This window comes from Taeniopygia guttata, chromosome 5, assembly GCF_048771995.1.
Source record: "Taeniopygia guttata chromosome 5, bTaeGut7.mat, whole genome shotgun sequence".
NCBI lineage: Eukaryota > Metazoa > Chordata > Aves > Passeriformes > Estrildidae > Taeniopygia > Taeniopygia guttata.
The window spans coordinates 36,483,608-36,494,545 of NC_133030.1; the positions used below are offsets into that span (position 1 = coordinate 36,483,608).

General features: G+C 37.9%; 1 long non-coding RNA gene across 1 annotated transcript; it reads right to left on the reverse strand.

The window, feature by feature from the left end:
* Positions 1-253: 253 nt before the first annotated feature.
* On the reverse strand, positions 254-10,332 carry LOC115495535 (uncharacterized). The gene is made up of 2 exons (XR_012056373.1): positions 5,979-10,332; positions 254-2,040 (listed from the first exon to the last, which is right to left on the reverse strand). It is a non-coding gene; the product is annotated as an uncharacterized lncRNA (long non-coding RNA).
* Positions 10,333-10,938: the final 606 nt, after the last annotated feature.

Here is a 10,938-nt window from a genome sequence, read left to right on the forward strand (position 1 = left end):
AGCTGGATCCGATTGGTCATTGAACCCAAACAACCTTCACTAGAATCCAATCAAGCAATCACTTCAGGTAAACAATCTCCATACCACATTCCACATGGGGAAAACAAAGGAGCAGAGATACAGATTGTTTTCTCTTCTTCTCTCTGTACTTCTGAGAGACAGAATTATGTCTCTCTGTCCAGAGAATGTGAATGTCACACCTTGCCCTCATAGGGGTCTTCAACAAATTTGTTATTTGCCAAAGGGAAGACCAGGGTTATGGACTGGTATGGGTTAATAACTCAAAATACTCCCCACTTGTGGAGGTCCCAGGATGCTTTGTGGAAGCCAGGTTTGGAAGTGGAGGAGGGGAGCTTTTGGGTGTGTAATGGCTAACCTGTGATCTGGTAAGACACAGGGTGAATGATTGGCTATGAGTGAGATAAGAGATAAATCCTATGGGGATAGGGTGGTGCCTCTTGTTAGGCAAAACTTCCTCCCTTACACAAACCACTGGGCTATAAAACTCCCATCCTCCCATCCCCCAGGGAAGGTCTGATGGTGCATTCCTAGCCCAGCTGTGCTGACATGAGAGGAGAAAACTGCCATGTCTCAGAAGATGTCATAAACCATCAAAGACCCCTGAAGTGCCTCCAGACTCAGATATGAGTCCTTCCACCAGACAACTGAAAGCTCCCCCACAGGGGAGTTACCTGAGCACCCCCACCTAACTCGGGTACATCATAGCCCATCAGACTTTGTTTCAATAAGGTTTTCAAGACTATTTCTTCTAAGATCCTCATGAAGAAGCTAATGAAGTCTGGATGGACAGACAGTGAGCTGGATTGAAAATTGGCCGAATGGCCAGGCTCAGGGGGTAGTGATAAGTGTCCTGAAATCTTATTGGAGGCAAAAAACTTGGAGTTTACCTCAGGAGTCAATTCTGAGTCAAATTCTGATTAGTATTTTCATTAGCAATCTGCACAATGGGGCAGCATGTACCCTCTGCAAGTTTGCCAATAACACAAAATTAGGAGGAGTGGCTGAGACCTCAGAGGGTCATGCTGCCATCCAGAAGGAGTTTCCAGTCTGGAAAAATGGGCTGAGAGGCCCATTTGGAATTCAACAAGGGGCAAGTGCAAAGTCTTGCACAAACAATTGAGTCAAGTTTCCCTGGATCTGAACCACCAAGAAGTTCTGTTCACTCTGCTTCTGAAGTCTAAAGTTTCTTTGAGTCAAATAGAAACACTATACATGTGAAAAAACTTGTATTAAATTATGTATTTGAATGAATATTAAGATTTAATGATACAAATATTAAATGCAAAATTATGTGTGGTAAAAAAGTGCTGTGTCAGTATACTGGCATGATCAAATTTTAGAAGACAGCTACAAGCATTTCTTTCAAGTCATCAAAGTCTTATAATATTCTTGTTATACTTGAAAGGGCTATATGAAACTGATAGATGGCTTTTTAAAAGAAAAAAAGACAAAATACTCTATATGAAAAACAACTCTGCTTGAAACTTTAGTAGAATGCAGATTTTAATATTACTAGTAAATGAGGTGATAATGCAATCTGAGAATGTTAGGATTACTCAAATGATTTATAAAATGCACCAAAATCCATTCTGTTTGGCATGGTCATTAAGAGATCATACACATTAGAAAGTGGAGGACTTTATTCTGCACACCAGTCTGCGAGCATGGAACATATCATAGGAATGACCATGATGATGTAAAGAATGCTGTTAGCTTTCTCTCCTGACTCCGAAATGGCTAACAGTAGACATTTGGTGGAGGAGGTTAATCAAGGATAAGTTTGTTTCTGTAAAATACCCAGGATTTTGTGATACCAGTTTCTACTGGAACATCTCATTACTTTTGAATCCTTATGATACAGCATTTACAACAGTCTGTACATCAGATTTCTACAGTTTAGTTGAGCAATATATGAACTGTACCTTTCATTTTTCCTGGGCTGGTTCCTGATGATTTTGTCCGATGCCCTTAGTGTGCTCAGCAAGAAACACTGAGTAATCATCGGCAGCTCCCATCTGGCTAAAGATCAGAGACATTCCATCACAGAGTAATCACTGAGCAATGCAGGGACAAACTAAATGCCTCTCCCTTGCTTATTTTGCTGAGAAACTTATAAAAATCTTGAAGGCCATCAGTTTATGAGTTAGAAAGCAAAGAACCTTCATGTTCTGCAGTTTAACTTGGTTAACCTTCATATTAATTACTTGTGAAGGAAAGCTAAGGGCAGAGATATCTATGCTTATCTCTATGCATGTGTTTTAAGTGCCATTTCTTTACAGCATCAATTAACACATGGTGTGGAGGCTACTAAAAGGAAATAGCTATATGTGAGTATACATATGATTGTGACCAGCTCTCTCTGTTGAAAAAGAATAAATTAAAATTAACTATTTGCAAAAAGGCATTGATGCTACCAGATGTTTTATAAAGATCAAAAATGATCTAGAAATAATACTCTAGGGCAGAGGGTACAATGTACAAGAGTTTTAAAGAATTCTGGATGAAAAGTATTTTCTGTAGTGTGTACCTCAAATTGCCAAAGACTCATAGAACTTAGTTTATTATCTTACTGACTCTGGGTTCTCATCTATATGTTTCTTTCAAGTGCTTTCTTGGGGTAAAAATCCCCCACATTATTTTTACATAAATCAATCAGCCCCTTATAATCCTGACACAATTATATCTTATGTACTGTGCAACAAACAGTAGACTCTGCTGCTTTTTTAAAGGATTAAAATGCTTTGTTATTCAGAATATGAGCCGCAATGTGAAAGGAATTGAAAGCAGGTATAGGATTTAAAAAATTACAACATCAATACAATTAGGAACATTAAATATTCTTGAATTCTAAGGAATTCAAGGATTCTGTCTTTTGCAGCCCTCTCCTTTTCATTAATTAATTTTTCCTCAATGAAAAACCTACTTCTTACTTCAAAACCTACTGCTAACTTTCTTCTAACAAAAATCTCACCTATTTCAACAGTCATACCTCCCTCTTCTTTGCCCTTTGCTTTCTAACTCAATTCCCTTCTTTCAGCTGTGTTGCCTGACTCTGAATGCTTGGAGAGACAGCTGGGACAGATTTGTATGTTGTTGCACATGAATAGATTCCACTTTCACTGTGTCCATTACTTGTTACTGCACTTCACCACCATTTTCATTTGTAGTCCTTTTCCATCAATTCTCATAATGCAGTTCCTCTTCTTGAATGTCAAGCACAATTACTTTACTTTTCAGCGATTACTATTTTTGTAAAAGTATAACATGGCAGTTGCAAATGGCAATGACAATAGAGACCATATGGATATGATTTTAGAGAAATAATAGGAATACCATGACATAGTGTAAGGAACAATTCCTACCTCACAATATCCACGTGCAAATGTCTTACCACAACATAATACAATGGAATTCTAATGGCAGATGATTTAATGATGCTCATATCAACTCTGACTAATTTGTAACCAAAGATTTGGGAATTTAACTGCAACATGTTTAAGTCATGCTGCTACCTCTTCTGCCAGTTTATATCACCAAGGAGATACAATATGTGAGATGTCTTTACTTTCTCTAAGCTGGGCCAATTTGAGGAACAGTGCTAATTGTAAAAACTGGCAAAAAACTTTAGTAACACTTCATTAATTTAATGAAGAACAGAATGTAACCTAGGAGTAGTTTATCTGTTAATATACTCCTTTTGACATTGCTACTACCAGAGTAGTTCACTAAAAGCATTGATAGCTTACAGTGATTTGAAGTGTCAGAACAATCCTGTGGAATTTTTATAATGAAAAAATTTGTCTGTTAAAATTTCAATTTTACCACAACATTCAAATTTGGTTTAGGTAATTTTAATCATAATATTTCTTCCTGGGGCAAGTAGATCTCATTCTTGACATTTACATTTGCAAAATAAAATCAAAAACTCTTTCAATATTTGTTTGCCCCTGTGTTATTCCCTAAGGAAGCATGTAACAGCATTTGTAAGGATGGCACATAGAGCTTTTTTACAGACAGGAATCACAGATTTAATTATATCTCCTATAAAATAATTCAGTTTCCCTTCTGAATGCATGACTAAAGCTCCTAGGGCAGATTATACTATGATTTAGCTTACCCTACATTTGGAGTTCATAGTGCATATGGAATTATAATAAATCCCTGTGGTATTCAGGTTTGCATCAAACTGAGAAAAAAAGCAAGCATCCAACAGTATCTTGATGAATTAAAAGAAAACACTGTAACAGCAATAGTCACATCCATGAATCCTCCTTCCTACCACACCACCCCCAAGCAGATCCCTGATGGAATGGTGACAGTAACTAAGACTGAGCTGCTGGAGAGCTGGATATCCCAGACAAACAGTGATTAGTCCTGTGCACCTCAGAGCATGAGCACACAGCATCCTTCTGTCCAGGGTATCCCAGACAGTTGGCCCACAGTTATTTAATTGCAGTATGTTAGCAGGAATGATTACAAAAACTAAAATTAGAATGTTGCTTAAAGAAAAGTTTTTTAAGCTTCCAGTGCAGGAATAATTCGATGCTTTGCCATGTCATTCTAATTCAGGATGAAAATAATAGTTGGAATAATTAATTTCCTTTGGGAAAAAAAACACCTCTGCCCCCTATTACCTGTATTATACTTACTTTATTTAAGGGTCATGAAAAAAAATCATAGATCAAATGTCCTTAATTATGAAAAATCCCCCAAAGCCTCTTTTTCTAGGAAAGGAGAATTTTTGCAGTTCTTGCAGAACTGAGTAAGCAATATGCAGTAGGACAGAATGTTTCCAGTTCTGTATGACATTTAGATACAGTGAAAATAAGATAGAAAGGGGAGGTGAAGGAAAATTGTCCAGCTGATCTATTTAAAACTGACCAGGGATTTAAAAACAGATTTCTAACATCATTAAAGGTAAAATTGACAGGCTGCAGTGAGGATTGCACATTGGCTTCTCCTCTGCCACATATTTGTCCCCTATCTGTGACTGCTTCTTTAAGAATCAGGATCAGGTCATCCTGGTGCAGCAGCTCCAAGAAAATAATTTCTAATGATCCTCTCTGGGCAGCTGGCAAGTCTCACATGCAGACTAAAGGTATGAACCCTGGGGTAACCTGGCTTACCCAGGTAAGCTTCACCACCAGCAGACTCAGATACCACCATGAAGATGTCAGGATCATCTTAGTTTAGTAATGGGGTCACCCACATAATACAAATAACTTATGTGTTTACTCTATTTTTTTTTTCTTTTTATTGATGCAGATTACAGAATCACAGAATATTCTGGGTTGGAAGTGACCCATAAGGATCATCAAGTTCAACTGTTAAAGGAATCAAACTCAGAACTTTGCTGTTATTAGCACCAAACAACTAAACAACTGAACTAATCTCAGGGTAAGATAAGGTCATATAAAATGTTTATGACTAAGAGTTGTAATATAATCTACAATAGAATAAAATAGAATCTGGTTTTTAAAAATCTTGGGTTAAGATTTTTACCATGTGGTTCTTTACTTGTTCTGTATTACATAGAATTTTCTTACTGTTGTATAAAAATATTTTGGCAACAGCCTGAGAGAAAAATAAACAGAGCAATCTGAAATGAGATATGTGTTCAATCAAAAAGAAAGCAAAGCACCACAAATCATACAGACATAGAAAACAATAACTAGAGTAGAAAGAAGGAATGTTAAAATAAAGAGCATAATCATATTGTGTAAAATCCTGTCAATACACATCTCTAAAAAAAAGGAGATCAATTGAATTTTTCCTAAATAGTAAAATCTGAAAAATTACCATAAGAATATTTAAGAGTTGAACAGAGAAATATTTAGTAGGGAAAATATGAAAATATGAAGCCCATAATATATTTGTGCAAGTTTATGCTGACAAAAAAAAAAAAAAATGTACCTATCATAACAGTCCAGTAAATAACCTAGTTAGAACTTTCTTACCCTTCACTCAGGCTCAGCATGTATGTTTCCTGACAGAGGGGAGAGAGATCTGAAAATCGTAAACATGTGAAGTAAGCATAACTTGTAATGTGCTTCCCAGAGCCAGCAGGAAGAGACAGAAAGAATAATAACTTCTACAAGTCTTGCTTTTTTTTTCCAATGCCAGTGCTTAGAACATGTTGAGTCATCATCAGCTGCGGAGCTTTCACTGAGTTTGATTGGATATTTTCATACATTTTGAATGCTATCCCAAGGCCAGATTTGCAATCTTCATTCAATTGACTGTCCCGTACAATCCAGGCCCTTCTCCTGTGCACCATATGTGTCTTTATTTTGCCTGGTGCCTTAATCTGCAAGGTGCCACAGATGTACTCATGTGGTCATTTGGCAGCTGGAACATGAAGTATTTTCTGACCAACTATTTTAAATGTTTGTATCAATTGCAAAGCAAAATAAATAATGATTAAAAAAGGCAAATAATATTCATTTTATTGCCCAGTGAAGGCAAAGTTGGGACAATAGCAGAGCAGCTGTTTGGCATACTTTCTGGGATTTAGAATCCCTAACAGAGACCTAAGCGCTTGTGTGTCCATTTGTGAGAATCAGCTTGGATGTTGGTGCCAGAGCTTTATAGCTGCCAGCATTTCTATGCTCTTTATGCTGGGAAGTGTCAACTTGCCTATACATGCTAGATAAGCAAAGGTTGTGAGCACTTTTAGGGTAATTACCAGGGAAAAAGCATTTCCATTTATTCACTGTTAGCACCAAAAAGCAACAAGGAGTGAAATATAACCACTGCCACAAGCATGAGAAGGATGGCATCCCGGGAAAGGCATTAGGTAACCAGTAAAAAACTTATTTCCAGTCTGATGCCTCTTACATTATAAGATACTTTTCTGAGAAAATCCATGAAAAAAAATTTAAGTGTCCTTCTTTTGTATCTGTAATTAGCTCTTCAGAGGAAAATTTCTCCCTCCACCTAATAAATGGTCATGGTGAAAATATAATATATTAAATAGATTATAATATATATAAAACATATTTATTAGCTATATATTTTGACAACCCATTTTTAGAAGAGGTTAAATCTGATTGCAGATGGGTGAAGCTTATGTTAAGATACTTGTGAATATTCCATAATTAAAGTGGTTTATTTTTAGAATGAAGTCCCTGATATGACCCCTACAGTTCTGTTTTCATTATGGCATGCAAAAGAAATAGGAATTTGTCTACCTTGAAGTAAATCTTCCTCTGTGACTGCATTTTGATTCCTTCTTATCTGGTAGTATTGATGAGTATATTGACAACTGTCACTCCTCTTCCCACTATTTCAGTCTGTGCCTGGTCTATATGCATTATTGTCTCACAATTCCACTTGTGGAGAGGTACCATGACTTTAGACTGGTAGAAAAAGCTTTTAATTTCATACTTTAATTGAAAGTATATAGTACCATAGTACATAGTTGAATATTAAAGACAATTATATGATATAGATATTAGTGTCATTAGGAAAAAAAAGATAGAGAGAGAGAAGTGATAGCAAGACTTCATGTCATCATGGCTGAATGGTAAGTGGACTAATTAATTGCAGGAGCAGTTTAGTAGTACTTTTTCTGTGTTTTTATGCAGTGAATAACTCTAAATACTAAACTTAAGTCAGCAAGACAGCTTCAATTGTGTCATGCATTAATTATGATCTGCATAATATCCATCAAAGAGAAATGTCTGACCTATCGAAAGGAAAAGCCTAGAGCATACTTTGAGTCTCTCTTTCTCACTTTATCTGTTTACTTCCCTTTCTCCCTATTCTGCTGACAGGGAACTTTCATTCCTTTCTGGTAAATTAACCTATTTGCCCCCTGCCTGGGCTCCTACCTCACTAAAGGCCTGGGAGACATTTCCTGATAGCACAGTTCAGTTGACTTGATTGTCTGTATTCTAGAATACTTCACCTGCATGTTTATGCTGCATGTTCCTCAAGGTACCAGTACTCCATGTCTGGTCAGGCAAACCTGGAGTTTCTTCTCATTTCCTAGTCATAGGAATAATCAACATAATTAATAAAAATAATAGGTATCATACATATTTAAGCAGAATTCATTAGTATTTCTTGACTTCTCACTAAATTTTTGTCACTTGTGTGTGAAATTTTTTTTCTGGTTGAAATAACTTGAGTGAGTTTGCCAATGATACTAAATAGAAGAAGCTGTGGACACCATTGAGAGCAGAGCTCTGTATATCATCAACAATATGAAATTTAGCATGAACAGGCACCATGGGACAGGATAATCCAGGTCATATACACTGGGGAATAAAAGGCTGGAGAGCAGCCCTGCAGAAACTGATCTATGGGTCTGGGGTGGTGATAAATTTAATCTGAGTCATCTGTGCCCTGGTGGCCAGGACAGCCAGCTGTGTCCTGGGGTGCATCAGGCACAGCATCACCAGCCAGGAAAGGGAAGGGAATGTTCTCTTCTGCTCTGCACTGATGTGGCAGCATCTCAATTACTGTTTGCAGTTTTGGGTGCCTCAATATAAGAAAACAAAAGAATATTTGAGTGCGTCCAGAAGACTTTCAAGGGGTGGCTGAGGGTAGTTTGTTTATCTTGGAGAAGGGAAGGCTGAGGGGTGATCTCAAGGAAGTCTACAACTTCCTCAAGGTGGGCAGCAGTGGAGGTGGAGGTAGTCTTTCTCTCCTGCCTCTGGAGACCAGTGATAGGACACAGGGAAATAAAATTAAATTCTGTCAATAGAAATTCAGACTAAATGTTAGAAAAAAGTTCTTCACTGAGAGATGGTCAGTCACTGGCTCCACAAGGAATGGGCTCCCCAAAGAAGGGGAGGTCTCACAAATATTGTAAGAGTTCAAGGAGCATCTGGAGGATGCTCTTAGTCACATGGTCCCTTCAAACAAGAAATATTCTGTGAGTCTATGATGCTATGAATTAAGAAAAAGGAACTTTTAAAAAAGGCAAGTCAAATTAAGAATTTAGGAGGCAGTCATATTTTTTCTTGTGGAATTTGCTTATTAGATTGAAGAATTTATTGTGATTTGAGGCCAAAGTCCTTCATAGAACATGCATTTGGACAATTTTTGTTTTGATTGGTCATAGGATTCAAATTCTTTTAATGTCATTAACTGATTAAACCAGTGATTGGCTCTGTTTTGAAACCATAGACAAATAAATGAATGAAGAATTCTTATATATTGGAGATTTTCTCAGCTATTAATTGCTTTGCTTCACTGCATGTTTTTAGGAACATTATAAACATTTTCAGAACCCAAATGTCTTTTAAAAGTAATAATATTTATGTATTACAACATATAGGGGCATGCTTAACATCTCCTCAACAAAAAATATACCAATCATTTGCCTTAAAAACTCTTTTGTTGGTTTTAGGCAACTGTTCCACCCAAAGCTAGAAGTTGTGTCCAGCATCTGGATTAGAGTTCGTCTCTATCCTGTGTCTTTCAGTGCCTTTAGAGGTCATTCAGCCACTGTTGTCAGTCGTCCAATCCACCACTTCCACAGCATCTTCCTGTTTAATTTCCAGCACTCCCATGGCCTATTTATTCTCTCTGCTGTGTGTGAATGGAAACAAGGCAGATTCCCTGAAGACTGTACTGGACATTAAGGAAACACAATATGAACAAAGTAAGAGGGATTCAGGAGCTGTGGCATAAGTGCTAAGTAGCTTAGGGCTTAAGAGCTCTCAAAACCCAGTTCTCTCTCTTAGAGGCCTTTGACCTGTTACCAAGTCTGAAGGACAATTGTGATGCATTCTTTGATTTGGCATTTTAAAGAGAAATGCAGTCATGTATTCCTGTTTATGATATAAACATGTAAACTTCCTGGGTAGTTGGAAAATACAGCATGCTCTGGATAGGTGACTACTATAGGTTATGATCCTAGACTATGTGATTAATGTGCATGTGCTTAATATGAATTAATGACCACAGAACCCATTCTGTTGACTTTCACTAAGGTTGCACTGCATTACATGAAAATCCAACATAAGAACCCACTATTAGTTTAGATACTACTAAAACATCTTAGTCCTATATATATATATATATATATATAAAATATTAGTATATTTGTCAGTATATATCTTAAAAAGTTCATGTGGCAAAGCAGAAATGAAGAAATATGTCAGAAACAAAATTAATATGAAGAAAGATTTAATACCAGATTCGTTTTTCTTTCCATTACAAATTTGAATAAATGAATGTCGTGGTTTGACACGGAAAAAGAATTTTCTCAGAAGGAAGAGGTCAATTTGGACATTGACCAATTGAAGGTGGACACACCTCTGAGAACACAGAGGGGTTGAAAGCAGAATTCCCAGGAGAACTCGCTCTCTTTGGTTCTGGTCAGCGGTCAGTGCAGGACTCTCCCCTGCCTGGTGACGAGCTGGGTGGGGGAGGGGAAAAGCCATGTGGCCTTTGGAGGTAGGCCCAAGGGTGGAGGGACTGGAACCGGGCTGGCCCCCTGCAGATGGCAGGGTGGAGAAAATCTGGGATGTCTCCATTTCCCCCCCCGCCCCCAGAGTCTGTCTCTCAAGAGAGAAAGAGACAGCGACAGTTTTGTCAGCAGTTCACCGCGGGGAAGGAGAAGAGCGGAGCGGCCGCAAGGTGCCCAGCCACCTGGGCAGGGAGCCATCCTTGGGAGTCAGGACTTTTAACCCTTCCTGAGAAATTAAAGCTTTGTGAAATTTTTCTCCTCCTCGGTTTGAAAGAGAGGAAGAGAGACAGCTTGGACCCTGGGATGTTAGAAGGAGAAATTCTAGGTGGGAGGAGATGATGGAATGGCTTTTTGGCTGGACTTTTTCTTGGTAGCCACAGACAGAACCGATCTTCTCCTCCAAGAGAGACTGTATTTTAGGAGGATGCCGGTGAGCCAAAGAGACCATGCTTCAGCTGGGAAAAGACAGAAGTGGAGCAAACAGAGAAAAGTTA